The sequence below is a fragment of the Cynoglossus semilaevis genome, chromosome 15, assembly GCF_000523025.1.
Source record: "Cynoglossus semilaevis isolate Cse_v1.0 chromosome 15, Cse_v1.0, whole genome shotgun sequence".
NCBI classification, from domain to species: Eukaryota; Metazoa; Chordata; class Actinopteri; order Pleuronectiformes; family Cynoglossidae; genus Cynoglossus; species Cynoglossus semilaevis.
In genome coordinates, this window is record NC_024321.1 from 13,901,768 (window position 1) to 13,921,373 (window position 19,606).

The following is a 19,606-nucleotide window of genomic DNA, read 5'->3' on the forward strand; positions in this document are numbered from 1 at the left end:
GCGCAACTACCACACCCTTAAGGCAATAATTTGCTTATATGATAACTGTGTATTACAGGTATGTATAGACATTATACTGCTTAAAATAACATTTATTATCATGTTATGTATAATATTTATATTTAAAAATGTAATTGCTAAAACTTCTTCTTCGTTGTCGTTGAAAAACAAGACTAAAAAAAAATCGCCGGGACGAAATCCAATCAGCGAGGATTTCGTCATGTACTACGGCGACACGGTAAGGACCAATCAGGGCCAAGTTGTCCAGCAAAAAGGCGGAGACCCAATCATAGCAAACGACTTCCTGGTAGCTACGAAATTAGCAGCGGGAAGACTGCGGTCAAGTTGTGAAACATTGTAACCACAACAGGTTCGTTTGGAAGGATTTGTGGCTTTATTTTCCGTTTGGCTTTACCGAGAACACAATTTGACTCACTGTCAAACTTTGTGGGACGACTAACTGAGGAAAATACGACATATTGTAAACGTTATCTCCTGGCAGGTACGTTTACGCAAAGGTAAGCAGTATCCAAGTTACCTGGCTGTAAAGCCTCTTCTCAGTATTTTAATCCTACAATGTTGATACTGAAACGGATATGATAATAATGTATACTTAGTTGCAACTAAAATTTAGAATATATTACAACATCATCAATCATTAATCATTAATACATATATATTAAAAAAAACAAAACATCTTCCTATCACAATACCGTGTAGGCCCAAGGAAAGTTTCAAGGACAGTTTAGTACATTTCATAAACGTTAACTTTTTAAAACGTATAATTGACAGTTAATTCAAAGGAATTATGTTGATGATTGATGATTTTGAACTGAAACGAAACTAATATTTAAATAAGTATATTAGCTAAATGGAGACCAAGACTAAGTTGCTATATATATTGCTTGTTTGTGGAGCTTTGGTTGTTAGTCTCTCTGGAGTAGGTAGAGTGAGTTGGTTTGAGTGTAAATAAAAAAAATGTCACTTTTTGATTTTTTTTTTAACTGTACATAGTGTTCTTTATTTATTTACTATTATGTTTTCTTACATTATAAGGGATTTTGTTGTGTGTTGTGCAGGATTGGCTCCACCCCCGCACCCCCTCCTGTGAACTTGGGAATGATTAATGGATGAGTGAAAGGTCACAGTAGTTCTCTGACATGTATGGGAAAAGCAAAGGATGAGCAAAATTTTTTCTGTTTTACTGTTAGATGTCACTAAATTCACACACTGGACCTCTCAGAAAGGCTCGCTTTGGCACTGTGAGTACACACACTTCTGCTGTACAGTATATAGTGTCCAGATGTAGTTTCCATGCCTACAGTAAGTAGCTCATCTAAAAGCTGGTATGCAATGATAACCTTGAAATCCTGCTCAGTGAGAGCTCCGTCGGTGGAAGCTGAAGCAGGGAAGCGTGGGGCGCATAAAGCCCACCATCAGATAACTAAGTGTACCCAAGTGAAATGGAAGTGAATTCTTTATCATAAGATATGTGCTCCGTGTGGTGTTTAGTGTGGCTGGAAAACACACTGTCGTGTTCAAGGGACGCACAGTAGGGCTGCGGCTCAGGGTGACTTTTAACCTTGGATTATTGTATTGATTTATGAGCTTCTTGGCTCAGTTTTAGAATCAGGTGAAATGATGACAGTTGTTAAATGTGAATGTGATGGGATTTAACTTTGAATATATGAGTTTGTTGACAACATTTTTGTTCAATTTTGTTTTTGATGCTCAAATATTGATGACCTTGACTGTGTCGGGGGTTAGGGTTCAAAAGTTTGACTTAATATTAAATCATAGAGTATGTTGTTTTTTTACAGTGTCTTTTACATGTGTATAAACTCTTGGATTTCACTGATATGTAGACACATAATAAAGCACTGAAACACACATCAGGCATTTAAACCTGGAGTGAAGTAACTAACCACTTTAATATTGACTGTGAACAGGTCCAAATTCATTGACCAAAGTAAAGAAGTCGCTCTGGTTACAGACGACGCCGTGGTCCTGGAGGTGAGTCTGTTGCAGGAGTTAGTCTCGTTGTCAGCTATCCTGACACGCTGCCATTGCAGAGAAATCCTCAGCGTGACCCTCTTTGTCATCACCTGACACCGGCGCAGGTACAGCGCGGCAGATTAGCATGATCAAGGTCGGTCTGAGTGCACTGACCTGAATGAGTCGCAGCAAAGGGGAGTGAATGCACCTGCTTAGTTGAAGGAGGGGGGGGGGGGGGGGGGGGGGGGGGGGGGGGGGGGGGGGGGGGAGGGGAGGAGAGGAATATGAAGAAAAATATGGGTAGGGAGAGGAGGCAAGAAGAAAGAGGAGATGAGACAAGGAAAGGGAAAGGGGGAAATGAGAAGACTACAAAAAGAGGAACAGAAATGATAGAAGTGAGGAATGCAGAGATGATGAAGAGAGGATGATGGGACTAGAAGAAATGAGGAGGCAATACAAGAGATGGGATTTGAAGAGGAAGAGAGAAGAAAGAAGACAAGAAGAGGAGGAGAGAGGAGACACATAATCAAAATGAGAATGCAGGCGGACTGATGAATGAGCTTTTAATCTGCATAGAAATAGCTAGGTTACTAAATTGAGCTGTGGTCTTCTCAGACTGGTCTGATGTATGAGAGTGCTCTGCTGAGGGATCTTAGTGCAACACACAGCCTCAGCTTTATTAGACTATGTTTGTCCTTCCAACGTTGACCTTATTCCCGGCCTTAATTAAATGCTCCCTTAATGACTTCCCCGTCTCTGCAAAGTTTTGCTGACGTGTTGGTGTGTGTACATATATAAAATTGCATCTTTGCCCACACACTGGATTTTTGTGGGAGGTGCACACTGTATGGTCCGGCTTCGGGGTTGTGCACGTGGGAGGTGGTTTGCTGTAATGTGTTATGTGTATTTACAGCTCGATGATATTTTGCCGTGTGATTAAGCGCTTGCCAACATGTGCGTGCTGGTCTGTGTCGGAGAATCCCAGCAGCACACATTTATTGTTCTACACCCTTATTTCATTAAGCAGCATGTCTGTAATTGCATTGCAGATGAGTGGAGGCTGCCGGAGTCACTATGGAGATTTTATATGAACCACCAAAACCGTCTGATTAAAGAGGTGGTGTGCAAACCTGGGACTGAGAGTGGAGAGAAGCTTTTTAATGAGATTTTTAACCCACTAATTCAATAGTCAAAAGTAAACAGAAAGGAGGTGGGGAGGGAGAAAGACACATGGGGCACTGTGGAGTAGCAGGGGAACGTGCAGACAATCACTCCAACATTAACCGTGTGCCATTATTCCAGACCAGCACTGGACCAGTTAGGATTAGTGTGGCTGGGTTTCATTTCTTTGTTTTCCTCTCAGGACCCCTCCTCTCCCTCCCACCTTGCATTAATCCATCACTTTGAAGACTAATCCTTTTGAACATTCAAACCAAGTGCCAGCAAGGCTGCAACATGATCAATTACACCTGCCGTCCCAGTCTTCCATGTCACACAGACATCAGTCCCCACCACCTTCATTTTGCTGACACTATGTGCTTCTTTTTTTTTTTTTTTTCACCCCCGCAGTCGTATGAAAAATGCTCACCGGCTTTGAGGGCATGGCTTTTTACTGCGACTCAAATTCACCCCAGTTTTCCAGCACATAAATCTTTTTTCTTACTCTAGCGCTAACCATCTTAAGACAGTGTAATAATGACTTGCATTGTGTTGGTCATGAAATTGCAGCAGAGTAAAAGGTGCTGATGCACTGATTTGTCTTACCTTGTTACCCAGCAAACACTTTCTGTTAGAGGTGGGGTTGTACAGGGGGAGTGATGTAGAGTGTTTTGGGCTCCAGAGTTAATTCCTCTGCTCTGTTGCCACAGCAAGAGCTTTTTTTTTCTATGCATTGTTTCTCAGTGGCCTACATAATGGGCAGTGTTCTGGTGAAAAGGATCCTAAGGGGGGGACTCTAATAACCCAGATAGATAGTGCTGTTACATTTCTTTCTCCAGGCACTCTGTCTCTGCCTGCCAGTGCCCAGGTACCATAGTCATAGCATTCACGGCACTTCCTCTGCCATGTAAATAGTATCTATCACCAGGAGGAGTGGTTAAAGCATGGAGCGAAGGGAGGGCGAAAGGTGGGTTGAGAAAGAGGGAGAGCCTGACTTTTGTCAGACAGCAAATAAAGATGGCACTTGCACATTAGGTGTTGTGATTATTCATGCTCGACATAATTCAGTGTGAAAATGATGTGCGGTGGCTTCTATACGTCAGAATGTGTGAGTGAGTGTGACTGGAGCTGCCTTTTGTCCGAGATCAAATGTCACACTCATTGCAAACTATCATATTGATAAAAAAAAAAAAAAAAGAAAAATCCCGGTGTCACCAGTGGATGTACTCATGCGGGTGTAATGGAGCGTGAAATGCATTAAGCCTCTGTCACTCTCGGCGCTGGTCAGCCATTAGATCCTTTATTTTCCCAAGACAGGGCACATTTATGATCTGTAGTGGCACAAGCTGGCTTAGATATCACGGCTGACCGCAACTGTAACTGCGTATAAAAAAACAACAACAAAAAACGCAAATTACAGGATTTGTTAATGAAGATGATGATGAAGAAAAAGATTCAGCAAATGTACCTGTTCTCCTCTTATTAGGAATATTTCTTAACGTATTTGTTTGATATATTTATCTATTTTTAAAGCATGTGAGTTTGTTGTTCATCATTCCTAAATATAATACTATACATTGCTTGAGTCAGGAAACGTCAGGTAGATGTATGCAATTTACACCTGCTTTAATTTGTGACTAATGGAATTATTCACATTGTTGTCAGATGTGTTGATAAATGGCATGTTATGAACATCCCATTCATGTGTACAGATTTTTTTTTTAATGTTTTAACATAAATAAAATTTCAGTTTGTTGAAACTCCCTTTTCTGTTCTATTCTTTCTTATTTCTGAGTATATATTTGTTCAAGAAAAAAATAGTTGCCGTGACAGCCCTCCTTGCGGAGGTGGTGACATTGCCATTCCGGGCAAAGGTTGTTACTGTATGAATTGAAGGAATGCCATCTCATCTTTTCTGTCATTTCATATTTTTCTCATTCCCGTTGTTCTTGAACATAAAGTTGTAAAGTACGGGTCATTTTCTGCCCTTGGTGCTACAGCTAGTCGTGGGAATTAAGTTGTTTGTAGGTGGCCTTGTATTTTGACTCAATTCCTTTACAGAGAGCTGTTCAACGTACAACTCTTTGTTTTTTCCGTCTCTCTGGCAGCTCTGGGTCCAGCCCTGTAAACACGGATGTCTGAAGACTCAAGTGATGCAGCTGCGTTTTCAAGTGGGTTTCATTTACAAAACAGACTGCCACTTGTAACAGACTTGCTGTGAATGTTCACATAAAGTGGAAAAGACAATAAAAATAGGAGCTAAAGAAATATTTAAAAAACGTGACTGCCCTTATGGAGAAACAATAGCTAAACAGTAATGGTGAGAAATTTTCTTTAAATTACGACTCGACCGGCTTGTTCTCTGTATGTAACAGATGTTGAAAAGACACTGATTGTTGATAAATGTAACATCACTAACTCCATCTGATATCCAGACTCTGCAATCAGTCCTACTGCTCTGCTTCAGGATGAAGCTCTAAATATTTAATGAGGTTGCTTGGAGAAACATGGATCATTTGCATTCGCTGATTTTGACTGTTCAGAAAAGTTTGTAAAAAAAGGGCAAACCAAAGTTTGTTGAGCTTCTTCTGATCGATATTAATATGCATCAAATAACACTGCGTTTATCGCAGCTTTGTCTGTACGGCCTACAAGGGAGTTTGAGCAGCAGTCTAAGGATGTTGAGAGTGAACCATTGGACCAAAGTGCAGGGCTATTCAATTATAAATTAAGTTGGGCCTCATTTTCCATCCAAGAAAGTTGGCTGCAATGTATTTTCAGTAGATAGTTAAAAGGTCATCACTAGAAGTGATGCATTGTGAGTTGCATGTAGCTAGGCTACTTGGCGTTTCATTCATGTTTTGCTGATGAAACTGATGGAAAATCTGATTACTTACGTCAAAATTCTTTTACACCTGACCTTACACTTTGCCGCTTCTAAGTTGTGCCTGAGCTACATGTGGGCCGTGGGCCGCAAATTTGAAAAAAAATTTTTTCCAGATGATAGGTAGAGTCTACCATCTGTCTCGGATGACAGGTGAAGATGAAGGTGACCTGATTAACTGGGAAATTGACACTAAGCAGAGGAGTGTGCCTTGGTATCGCACTTAATACGATCAAGGGGTTAATTGTGCATTTAACTCACGGAATTAAATGTAGAATCCATGTAATGAGATGGTGACCGGAAGGCAAGAGGAGTTTAGCCTTCACAAAGACACAGAGGAGATGTACCGTACTCTGGTTTGCATCAAATTCCCACCTTGAGGCAGAGGCTAAAAGACACAACGTGTTTGATTTAGTAAATACATTTAAGCAGGTCTTCAAGGTATCCCTCAGCCATTACTGAACAGATGAAGGTTTCTTTGTGTTTGAGGTGAGCAATAGTTGAAAGTGATGAAACTCTAGGGGCTTTGTCTGGGCTGTCATGACGGATGACTCTGCTGTGAAAATAGGGCATTGTCCCCCACTATCATTTATTATGAGTGTTGGCCAGGTTTGATGGAGGGAGCCAGGCGGTTGGAAGTGTAGATCATTCATCCAGAATAAGGGTCTGGAGATGTGCTCTTTTTAACAGCAGACAAACTTCAGCATACCTGGTTGGAACATACGCAATGACATGCATCTGGACCCAGTCTTAGTACCAGACCGATTGTCCTGAAAAAAAAAAAAAAGCCTTCTACAAATTGTGTTCCAACAAATAATTCCCTCTCTGACTTTTCCATTCTGGGAAAAGTCTTTGACACCAGGTAACGATCTACTTCTTTGCTGTGTTTAAAAACTTTGTCCACTTCCTTTCAAATGCCCTTTCAGCTGTGGAAAGAGAAAATGAGAACCAAAACCTGTTGCAAACTTCACTCATTTTAACAGGTTTTCACTACAGTTTGGTAAAAACTGATACTCAAAGTCTCCCTTTGGAGAGGCCACTTTTTCTTACAATTGAAAACCCAAAATTGCTGCAATAAGCTGTTGGTTTTAAGCAGTTCCTGATGTGCTGTTAGCTTCACATTGTGTGCAAATCAGTAGGCTGTAGGTTGGATTTATAGTTAGGCCCACTGTTCTGCCATGGGGATGTGTAAGCTGACTGATTGAGTGAAATAGGGCAAGGTACTCTGTCTGCGATGTCACTGGAGGGTACATTCTGCTAATGTATCCAGCTGTCTATCTCTTAACATTTCTCAGAGAAGGAATGGTGCCAGGTTAGTGAAATTTCACTACCTATCATCAATCAGAATTTGCCCGCCCAACACTGACCAAAAAGAAAATCACAAATACTCAGAAACTACTTTGACTTGTTGTAAACTTTCTGAACTACATAAATAGTAAAACCAGCCATGAGGTACTTTTTTGTAGCCAAAAATGAGCTGAGCAGCCCAGAATCTAAATCTATTTTTTGTAGTTTCAGACAGCGTGCCATTTGCACTGCACCTTAATATTTTATTAGCCTGAATGTTTAATGCACATTCTTGAAATCTGAGCGTTTCTGTCAGTAAAACAATAACTCAGCTATTGGTGATTATGAGGAGACCTCTGCTTCCTGCAAACGAACACCTACAACCTGCTGAGAGAGAAACAATCTCCGTCAAGATACAGCGACTTCCAAAAGCTTTTTCAAGCTGGTTACAAATAAATAACCGGTAATGAGTGATTGACTGAAGCAGGCGGCCAATTAACTGTAATTAAGGCAATCAAAATTCTCACAGAAAGTTGCTGCGGTATAATGACAGGCATGTGAGCTGTGCATATTTACATGTAAATCAATGGATGTACTTGTGAAAAAGTGCACAGGCTTTTTTTTTTTCAGCCAGCATTTTGTGTTTGTGTGAGAGAAAGACAACTTCCCAAACATCTCCGTTATTAAATGCCAATTTATGCAAAGGCTTTCTGTTGCCTTTCATTTGTGTGTGTCTCCCCCTGCCAGACACATTTGTTTATTTTAATTTAACAGTGATGTGGTGAGCACTTTGTTTTCAGTAAGTGATGATGAATGAGAACAGTAATGGACATGTATTTACTCAGATCCTACACAGACTCTTTAGTAGGGTAGAAAGTTAGCGGTTAAGGAAGCAGGTTAAAGTCGCAGGTTCAAATCCACCAGCCACCAGGTGCCACTAAGGTGCCACTGAGCATGGCACTGTCCCCACACACTGCTCCCTTGCTGACTTAGGCGCACTGTCCCCACACACTGCTCCCCTGCTGACTTAGTTAAAGGCAGAGGTCACATTTTGTTGTGTGCAGTGGTGTGCACAGATCACTGTTCACTCTACATTGCGTGTATTAAATGCATTGAAAAGTTCTGTTTGATAGTTCAATATATATTACATGATTGAACAGCATTGCAGATTTGTGGCTTAAATGATGCATTTTAAAACATCTGTTGAACTTAAAGACAGGGGCGGCTTTGGCACAGTGCGTCTTATTACTTAATGCTGCTGTAGTGTAGAGCTTAACACGTAATGATAACGGATAAATCAGTGAACCGTAATCCTCTTGTGGTAAAGGAAGTGCACTGACCACTCCTTCATTTTGTGGCAAACGTTAAGATGCAGCAGGGCAGATATTGTGATGCTGGATATCAGTGCACTGTAGTCCATCTCTTTAAAAACAGATATTCAGAAAAAAGACCCTACCTGTTCCTACCGTCTGCAGGAAGTATGCTCACCTGTGTCAAATGCAGCCCTCATTCTGGGTAAATATTTTTCAGATTGACTCTTACATCTTTAAAATCTTTACAAATGAAACCAGAATCTGCTCCTGCAGTATTTGAAGTGATTTGGTTGACGAATGCAAATCAATTGCCTTTTTCTCATAACCAGCATGGAGGAAAAATAATGAGGAGAACAGTAAAGTCCAACAAACCTACAATACAAAACACAGCTGAAATATGTCACTAGAGGTCAATTAGGAATTGTGTACCGCCCTGGCAGACACGTCTTTGGTATTCTGAAAAACAGATTTGTAGCCAAGCGGCAGAGTTGGCCTGGCCTTTGGACACAATGGGCTGGAATGAGTCAACCTAATTTTCTTTTATGGAGAGAGAAGGCACTAAAATGAATTGAATAATAGAAATAATACATATAATTGCTCCTCTTTGTGCCAAACAAGCAGCACTGGCCTATAAAGTCTGCATCAGGCTGGAGCAGCTTGGCTCACAAACATATTCTCCAGACAAAAACAAACTGCTGCTGTTGTTAGACAGTCTTATTGATGAGAGTGTCAGCATCAGAGGACAGGACATTGATTATTGATGAGTGTCCCCTTTTGTTACCTTTATACGTAAAACTTAAATGCATAGTTTTTCAAAAATCTATTATAAATTTGACAAAGACGGATTTAAAGATCAATTGTGAATTAAATTTTGGGCTGTCAATTGATTGTAACATTTAATTGCAATTAAATGCATAAATGTCCCTAGTTAATTATACATTTTATAAACATTTTTTTTCTTTCTTTTCTTTCCTTACATGATATATTTTTCATATTTTAATATTCTTTAAATATATATATATATATATATATGGGAGTTGACATATCTTTGCCTTATGCAAATATCTGTGTGTAACTGGTGCAACCACGGTCCAGAAAATTCTCCAGAAAAACCTCAGAAGTATTGTATAATCAAGTATCATTTGGTTAGAAATGTTGCACCATGTGTCAAGATTTCATTTCCTCTGTGTTTATTTTTTGTTAATTTGTAATTATAATATGTATAAAAAATCACAGTTTATTTTTTGTTAATTTGTAATTATATGTATAAAAAATCACGATGTTTTGTTTGGCATTTTTTGCAGGGTTGAGTTAATCTTATTGCATCAACATATTTATGGTCATAACACAGTTCAATATGTCAGTACATATCAACAGTACCATCTGGCAGGAGTTATTTTTGCCATTAATAATAAAATACAATGTAATATATTCGTGTTTGTTTCTGTCACCCACACATTTGGTTGCATCAGTTGATTATTTTTCTTTGTATAACCAAGTCCATGTGGGGGTGGAGAGGGAGGGGTCGTGGACAAAATAGTAAAATGACATTTTAGGACATTTTCTCATCAGTTGAATCTGCCAGAATCAAAAGTTAATATATTTTTGTCAGAGTGATGAGTTCGTTGGAGAATGTGTAATAGTATTTCGGTTGTAAAAGATGATTTACTCATTATAATATGATTGAAGTTGGCATAACTTTCTGACCTGCACGTGCAAACGCCTTAACATTTTACTTTAATTGTATTTTTACTGAGCAATTTTGTTCACATTTAACAGCAAGCCTATCCTTTCATCTGCCGAGCTGCATAGATCCCATTGAATTTGTCTGATAACCTTGCACACATCCATTAACGGTTTTTGAGAATAATGGATGCAGATAACACTGTTCATCACTGAGTTATCTCAAACTTTTGTTCTCATGAAAGAGGCGGCTTCAGTCGATATATTTTTCCTGGAGTAAATCAAGTGGGGAAGTTAGATATTAGGCCCTGCCTGTCAGTTCGGAGGAAACATTTATTCATCAGATGATTCACTTACGTTTCCACATAAAAAAAAGTAAAAATGACTCCTTTTCACTTTCTTTTGCCTTCATTTTGCTTAAAAGAAAGAAAATTTTCCATGCACCTGGTGATGAACCCGAGTACAAACGTCCATTGTCAGATTGGAGTTTTATTTTCATGTCAGGTTTGGCACAGCAGGTGTATCATGGGTCACACGATATCGATTTCATAGCCATGACTAATTAGGGATGACTGACATGCATCTGATCATTAAGAGCTCATCTCAGTGTAACCCGTTGCACTTACCTCAACTCATTTCCTCAGCTGGAGAAATGATATAATTCAAACGGATGAAGCAGACTGATAAAGCCTGTTTGGCCTCTAATGAAATGCTCTGAGAATATAATGGCAGACCTCAGAAGTTAATCACATACAAGGCAATGTAAATCAGTCTGTACGTGTGTGCAGTCCTGAGCCTCTTCATCCTCAGAGCCTGACACAGAGGGCTAGAGTGGGGCAGTGGTAGGAGTCTCAACTGCCCTGGAGAAGATTCTGGATATGATTTCACCTAGTTTGGATTCTCAGGCACTGAACGGAACAGACTTTTTTATTTTTATTTTTACTACAGGCTATTTTTTGGACCAATGACTACCCACACCCCTAAAAAAGATAGATGTAGTAGGAACCACCAACTATGATGACATGTGAAAACAAATTTGGATATATTTGCATTTACATCTAAACTACTGCAAAGTTAACAAAGTTATATTTTCATACTTTTTTAATCAACCAATCATTTTTTGCCCCCCCCCCCCCCCCCCCCGTCCCCTGTAAGTGCCTCTGTGGATCGCTGATTGTGACCTCCTGTTGATATGATATTCATAAAGAATTAGAAAAATTGTCCCAGACATATTTATATATTAGATGGTTAAGTTCTGCCAACAACTTTTGCCAAAACCTTATTAAAAATACCACAAGGGAAAAGGCAAATGATACAACTTTACACAACAGATTGTCTTATTGATAATTACGTGGAACAGGTCCAAGTCTGACTGTTTGTACGACTGTCAGTGTGTCAGTAGGTGACCAGGAGTTTGGAACCTTGACTAAAACACAGCGGAGGCTCTGTTGTTGTTTAAGGCTGCATTTCAGCAAGTGTTGTTGACAACGCGGTCAAAGCTGATGGAATACTAAGAGGTATCATTACATACTGTTACATCATGCAGAGCCACCTGGAGAGCACAGTCTCAGCAGTGGGTTCACCTTTCAGTACCATAATGATTCAAAGCACTCTGCCAATGACACAAACAAACAAGGTGAGGGAAACAATGGATGAAGAAACCAAAACATAAACACTGTTTTGGAATGTTTTTAAAGAGCCCTGGTAAAGTATTTCTTGGAACTTCCTGAAACATTGGTACGCATGTCTACATAAATCTTAAGTTTGGCAAGAATCTGGTGATACGATACAGGCAGTGATATATTGCTATACTGTAGGCACGACGTTATTTTGATTTTTTTTTTTTTTTTCAAAACTAAAACTGTCAGCACAGTAGACACACATTGCTGTTTCATGCTTAACATCAGGTTACTAAAACTGGAACAGCGGGATCTACATTTGTAATCACTAGAGAAGAAATAAAACAAACCAACTTGTTTCTGTCAGTTAGGAACCATCCACTGATGAGATTTTATTTTCATAAAAATATTCCAACTTCTTTAACTTTGATTTCCATATGCACTTCTGACTGTCAGCTTTAAGCTGTGAGCTCATTGCACAATTAGTTTTTATCAACTTGGAAGCAAGGCAGAAAGCAGACAGCTTCCTCGAATCAATATGCTATAGGTCAGCCCAGAGTCTTGTATCAGTGCAATCGATACTTGCACATCAAAGTAGTGTGCCTTTGTACATGCTTAACAAGTGCAAAAAGGCCAAACCCTGGAGGATCAACCCAATAAGTAGGTCAGAAAAATACTGCAACTGGGTCACGGGATAATGTGGTGGTTTTATATGATTCTTCTTCTCCAAAAAATGAAAGCACATGCGAGTTAATGTATGTCCAACAGTGGGTTTTCTGGATCACTGTTTGACATGCCTTTTTGCATTAGCATCAGCTTAATCAAAAGGGCAAACCAGTCTCCACAGCACCCGCCCTTTGTGATGTACAAAAGGTGTAATTTCTCAACATTCCCGCTGCACGCAGGAATTCATGTGTAAATGAATCCACTCAGCTGAATAAGGGCTGTATTATAAACCTGCATGTGTCTGTGCTAACCAAGCAGGTCAATACAAACTGATGCATTAGCAAGAATTTCATCACCCGTAACGCTGGGAGTTGTTGTTGTGCGAAAAGCAAGATGTAGTGAGGCAGCAGAAGGTACAGAGGGATTATTTTGTGTTATGCGTTTTGTCTGTTTGGACAAACCCAGCAGCTGATCATGAGTGACTGATAGAAGGTAATCACACAAATCTTATCAGAGCACTGTGTATTGTAGATTGTGTGGGCCGGTGTTGTTATCTGTACCTGCCACAGGAGAACAGTAGGTTTGCTCCTCTGTGCCGTCTGTTGCCTGTGCACCCAGGGCTCTGAGATAATTTCACTTCCCTTTTCAGGATTTGTTACCATCAAAGTTTGAGACTGGCGTAGGTGTGCATGTTAACATTTGAACTTTGCTTGTAACAGAGGATTCTCATGCCTGCGAGGCACAGCCAGATAAGGATGCTTTCCAACATGTCGGAGATACACAATCTCTCAATGAGGTCATCCACATTGATCTGCTCATTCAAATACCCAACAAGATTAAACAGCGTGTGGTCTGTTTAGGTGAACAGGAGCTGTGCAGCAACAACTAATGCAAATTCATATGGTTCCTCCAGGTTTAAATTATGATTATTATTATTTTAATAATAATAATAAAGGAGAAACTGCTGCTGTTAAAACAGAAACATTCAGACTAAATTGAGCAAATATTATACTTTTATTATACTATTATTTTATCAGTTTTGATCTGTAGAGGGACTGCACCCCGCCTATTAGAGACCGCCAAGTTAGAGGATTGGATTTTTATAAAATGATGACGTTGTGCCTTTGAAGCACTGTCTGGATGCTTTAAAAAAATAACTAAACAGGAGTTTGACAAAAATAAATATTTATTTAAGGGATGCGTGGTGTCAATTAAATAGAAAATATTTTTATTTTGCCCAGAGTGCTCATTTATGTAGTCTGTGTTTGACCATCAACTGACAATTAACCAACCATTAACTAATTATCTGAAGTCCTTAATGGCAACCCTTGCAAAGAAATAGGCAGTCTCTCTCTCTCTCTCTCTCTGTCCTTAGCCCACCATCCCCATCCTTCTCTGCCTCGTTCTCTCTCCCTCTCTGTTGCTCTCCTAATGGACAAATTCATTGAGATAAAAAAAAAGTTAACGTCATGATATTTCTATGATTTTTTTTTCCATCTTTTTGTTTAAAGTTAACCATCCTTAGAACAATGCCCTTAAGGAATATAAATAGTACTTCACATGAAAAGCTTTTCCTTTCAGCTCACACTCTATCAAGTACAATCAGTCAGTATGCTCAAACATTCTGACAGGCAGCAGGTTTTTACAGTGACAGGGTTGTGACTGATCCATGGCAGAAAAAAAGAAAAGAAATTCCAATCGATTGGCATTTTAAGCTCGTGCTAAAGACTGATTATTAGCCCACTGACTTTTCTAAAAGTCCATTGTGCGGACAGTGCTTTGTGGCTTTGTGCACATGCTGTTGACATGTCAGTCATGTATTTCAGCTCCTGGCCCTTACAGGCTTCTATAGCAGACCAGAATACCGCTGCCATGTTGCTGCCTCCATAGCAAAACTTGGGCAATGGCATGCCGAATTTGTGACAGAAGAAATGTTCTAATTGGGGTTTTCCAGACAAAAGCCCGGATGCAGTAAGACCTGACATATGGCTGGCACTTTTACCTGTTAGAGCTGTGTAGAGACTTTCTAATGGACTCACCTCAGTCACGAATCTGTGGGACAGCTGCCCTACAGCCTGTCCCCTTGCTTTTTTTCCCCCACAATATCCTGTCTCCTAGCTAGTTTTACTTATGTTACACCTCCTAAAATAGCAAATGTTATTAGATGGGATGTAATGCAGCACACATCATCGCCACTTCGCACCCATTCACAGCCAACAGTAGAACGATCCTTCTCGTTTATATGTGGTGCGATTGCAGGCTTAGTCATTTAGGCACTACTAAATTTGAAAAATAAGGTCCTGGAGTGGATACACAGTGTGTGAAACAATACCCTGTCAACCGGAGACGATCATTATCCTGCACTGTTTGATTGGTCCCTTAAAAATGTTATGTGAAAGAGAGGAAATATGGTTTCTTCCCAGTCTTGCAAGCACCTTAATAATGTGGTGTATTAGGCCCTGAGGATAGACCTCCTTCCTTAATGGTGTTGTTAGCAGTCTGTTGAAATCCAAGGCCAATATTCAGAAGTCTAGAAGGCGGTTGTATGTGTAATTTAGTGTGGAACATTTTCACTCAAATGCATGTGCAGTGCCTTTGGTTGCAGTGGGTCCATGGATGTCCAGACTGACAGTCACAGCCTGCAGCACTGCTCAAGGGAATCATTGATTCCTTAAACCAACCAGAGATAACTGAAAATTAACATATCTACTTAATTACCTTAATCGCTCAGCTCTCATTTATCAACATAATTTCTAAATTGCTTTTTGTTAAGGTGAATTAATTTTAATTGCTCTTTGACCTTTAATGCTGCACTGTTCCCCTGATTCCCAATGCTTTACATCAATGTGAAAGTAAAATTGATGCATGCATCTGATCTGAGCTGTACTTATTGGGATTTAAGTCTAGGTCAAAAAGTTCCAGTACCTATGCTCACTGTAAACTAATTTTAGACATCACGATATATCTCATATAATATATATCTTAATTTTAGACATCACGATATATCTCATAATATATATTTTGTGGTTCCATACTGCAGTGGTTATCACTCCTGTCTGATACATTACGCACAGCAGGTCTTCGGTTTGAGCCCCAGAGGAAACACATACTTAATGGCACCTACGGTCATAACTTTAATTGCGTCCTATTGTGAGGTGCACAGAGATTCCCACCAATATTTTTAACAAATGTCCACAGATTTCTTTTTTCTTTTTTTATGCATTTTGTAAATTGTAATATTGTTTTTGTCGAGTGTTTACTCGACTCTAAAAATACAATTTTTAAAATGACTCTTAATAGACTCTCTGGCATCTTTGCAGAATGAAATCACCGCTGGTGATCTCGTTTCCATTCTGTCACGCTGACAGGTGTACGGTGATCTGCTGGTTTGAAACCTGTCTGTTCATTGGAAGGTCATGAGGTCATTTCACATCAGCAGGCAGTGGAGTTGACAGGGTTTCTCTGAGCTGTGTTTTTACTGCCCCAGGGCCCCTCAGTGAGTCTGCATCATCTCCAACTAGCAGCGAAAACATCCTTACAGCTCGGCGGTTTGGTGATGGACCGACCACTGGGCGGAACTCAATTGTTTATTCACACAAGGAAGGAAGGTGTGGGTGTGGGCATGCCGTTCGCCTGTGCCAAAGGTTCACTCTGCGCATCAGATTGCAAATCTGCCACTGTACTGTCTGTGGGAAAACTGACGTGACAATTGATCTGATTCACACAACCGTATTTTTCACAGAGACAAACAGAACCTGTCTAAGCACGTGTGTGTGGTTATGAGTAAAGAAATAAATAATTGAGTTGTATTTTTAAAATTGAACTTTTTTTTTGGAAACAAAAGTTACTAATAGGAAAAACAAGCTTTGAAGAGTGTGGAGCACAGTGGGGAAGTGAGCATTCAGGGTTCAAATTAGAACCTGATGAACGATTATAATGATACTGCTTCATGGTTCAGTCCACATCCAGAGGGGCCAAATATCCAATTAAAACGGTCTTTCTATCTGCGTCCCTCTCTCTCCATCTCTCTCTCTCTCTCTCTCTCTCGTTCAGTGTGGTAATTACCAGAAACCCTGCATGTAAATTTAATTCAAGATAATACCAGAGGAGAAATAGCTCACAACAGCACACAAAATACCATTTCTGCTCGACGAGAGGCAATATTTGTTATTTCATTATACTCGATGTTATCCAACTTTCAGAGTGCTCTCATCAGAGATATCACCTTTCACTCTGTGTGCGTTACCCAATGAGACACAAACAATATGGTGTTTAATCATGGTTATTCCACATTTTCGTTGCACCTTGTGACTCACAGAGTAAAATGCCGCCCGTGTGCAGCTCCTTTAACACCGCTGTAATTAGGCTCCGACTGCTGCACGGAACCTTTCGCTCTCATACATATTTCTTTTTCATCTGCTTCTTTTCAAATAGGTACGATTTCAGGGACTAACCCAGGAGTCCGCAACCTGTGGCTCCTGGGCCACATGTGGCTCTTTAGCCTATTTGAGACACATCAGAGCAGTGATATGAGTAGATACTGTAGCAGGTGGGAGGGGGCTCAGACTAAATACACTCTCAGTTGTCAGCTTGCAGCTTGTTTGCTAACAGCAAAACAACTTAATAGCACTGTAAGTGTGCACATCTCAAGTGATTGAAGTCGTTGTGTTGTACAAAATTCTGAATGATATTGTGTTGGAATTGCATGTTGACTCTCTCCATGTTCTGCTCGACTTTGTGTAGGCTTCAACACAAGGTCAGACGCCGTCTTGTGCCAGACCAGCTTCAATGAACTCAGGAGAGTAAATAAGTCTATGACTGAGTATACTGGTGATCATCAACTAGTGGCTCGCAGACCAAATCAAGCACACAACTGGATTCCAAAATTGTGAGTATCAAACAGAAAATACGTCTGGTCTCCACTATTAAAGCAACTGAAAAAAAACTGAGATTCAGATAACTATCAGTGATCCCCATCATTTATGACTATATTCAACAAATATTTAGCCCCTGACTATATAGTTAGTGACCCCTGCTGTAGACTGATTAATATTGATGAGGAAAGCTCAAAGCATTATATAAGCCACTGTCAGTATCCAAGGTAATGACTAAAATCCACCAACTCTACGAATAAAAACGTTATGCATATTGTTATTAATATTTTTCCATATTTCCATAAAATTATATAACCTTCAGTCCAGGACTAAGTTTGGGTATCGGTCCTAGTGTTCCTCACTCGCTCTGCAGAAATCCTTGTCGCCTTAAGCCTTAACCAACCACGAGCAGAAGCCCATTCCTGTTCAGTACTGCCCTGTTTCCAACATAAAACACTACAGTATCAAAAACAGGCTGGAGCTGCAGCTGATGGCAGGGAAAGGGCAGCTGACCTATGCTGATTGGTGGAACAACAAGAGTGAGAGCTATATTTTATTTCCTGACCTTTTGCGGTTTGCTTTGCCACCCTCTCCTCTCTGTCAGCAGCACTGATCAGGTGCACAGCTGTGCACAGGCACGGGTCCTGCAGCCGCTCCAAATGATCTCAACATACAATCTGTCTCTATAATGTTCCAAGCCCCACGCCCTGCCTTTTCATCTTCACACTCAGATAATGCATTGGATGTGGCAGAGAAGCAGGACAGTTGAGACTTCCTTTCATGAATATACTGAAGCTTTTAGAGTCAGTGCAGCAGCAGCAGTAACAGCAGCAGCAGCAGCAGAAGACAGGATAAAAAAACAGCAGCTTTGTCCAGGCAGTCTTTGTCTACTCATGATCTCAGGCAGAGCAGAGCAGCCAGGTATTAGTATTCATCTCAATGAACACGTTACATCACTTTTTATGTTGTATTATTTGTATGAATCTTGAATGACTAATTGGTTATTATATATTCGTCATCACGCACGCTCCCATATTATTTGCCTTCACATTATTCATCCTATTCCTCCGACTCCCTTTGTCCAAATACTATCTCTGTTTAACTGAGCGACCTGAAATAACCACTAGGCGGTTTAAGATTAATTCAAACCCCCCCCCCCTTTTTATAATATTTTTTCTTATAATTTTTTTTTTCATAATTACACTTGACTTTGTTTAATGAATAATCTGCAGGGCTGCACCAAACATTCAAATTAAACTTGAAAGACTGCAACTTAAATTAAAGTCTAAATATTTTGCTCCAGTCCTAGCAGTACACCAAGTCATCCACAAAAAAATGGACAGATTCAGAAAAGCGTTTATGCTTGGATAAAAATATATTCTTGCAGATTTGACTACTAAAGTAGAGGGAGGAAAAAGTGACTCATAAAAAGAAGGCCGCTTGAAATGGCAACTGAAAGTCCTTTTTTTTTCTTTCTTCTTTTTTTCCCTCCCCTCTGAAAATGGTCACGTTCTGAGAACAGCACCAAACTACCCGCTGAAAGTCAATTAACATAACCCTGACTAGTTCAATCCAAAACAACACAACAGAGAGATACAAACAGTACATTTAAATTCAGGAAACCTGCAGGCGCTCAGATAAAACCAACATCAGAAGCTGCAAATTCACCTGCAAATAGAAAAATGTGGATGTGACACACATGTGAGACTTTTATTAAAAATACCTCACCTTTTGATGCTTCAGGTTTTCGTATATTTTTGGGTGGAAACCATCATCTGTCTGATCAAAGAAAAGTCACTTTTTAATCATGCCGTGGCTCAAACTAATCAAATATTAAATGTTTCAATGAGGTCTGATAATAATCAATCTCCAAATGTTCCACCGCCGTCGTCTCGCCGTGCCACATTTTGAGCATTTTACTGTCTGTGAAAGATGACCATTAATGGCTGCCATCATTACCTTCATGCTGTGAAAGGGACCCAGGCCCCTTGATTGTATCACCCTGAAATGGTGAGCTGCACAGTAGAATAGGTCACCTTTCAAGTTTTGATTGCAGCCTTAAGACCCTGCCTGTGTTTCCATTGTGTGCAGCCACTATTACAACACAGACTGTACCTGCTGTGGAGC

The 19,606-nt window shown here is 40.0% G+C and overlaps 1 long non-coding RNA gene across 2 annotated transcripts; it reads left to right on the plus strand.

Moving 5' to 3' along the window:
- The first annotated feature begins 317 nt into the window (after nt 1–317).
- On the plus strand, nt 318–18,190 carry LOC107989600 (uncharacterized). Of its 2 annotated transcripts, none has more exons than XR_003052098.1 (3): nt 318–518; nt 1,080–1,262; nt 17,349–18,190. It is a non-coding gene; the product is annotated as an uncharacterized LOC107989600 (long non-coding RNA). The 2 variants fall into 2 exon arrangements; XR_001761168.2 differs by lacking the exon at nt 17,349–18,190 and adding an exon at nt 1,950–2,202.
- Nucleotides 18,191–19,606: the final 1,416 nt, after the last annotated feature.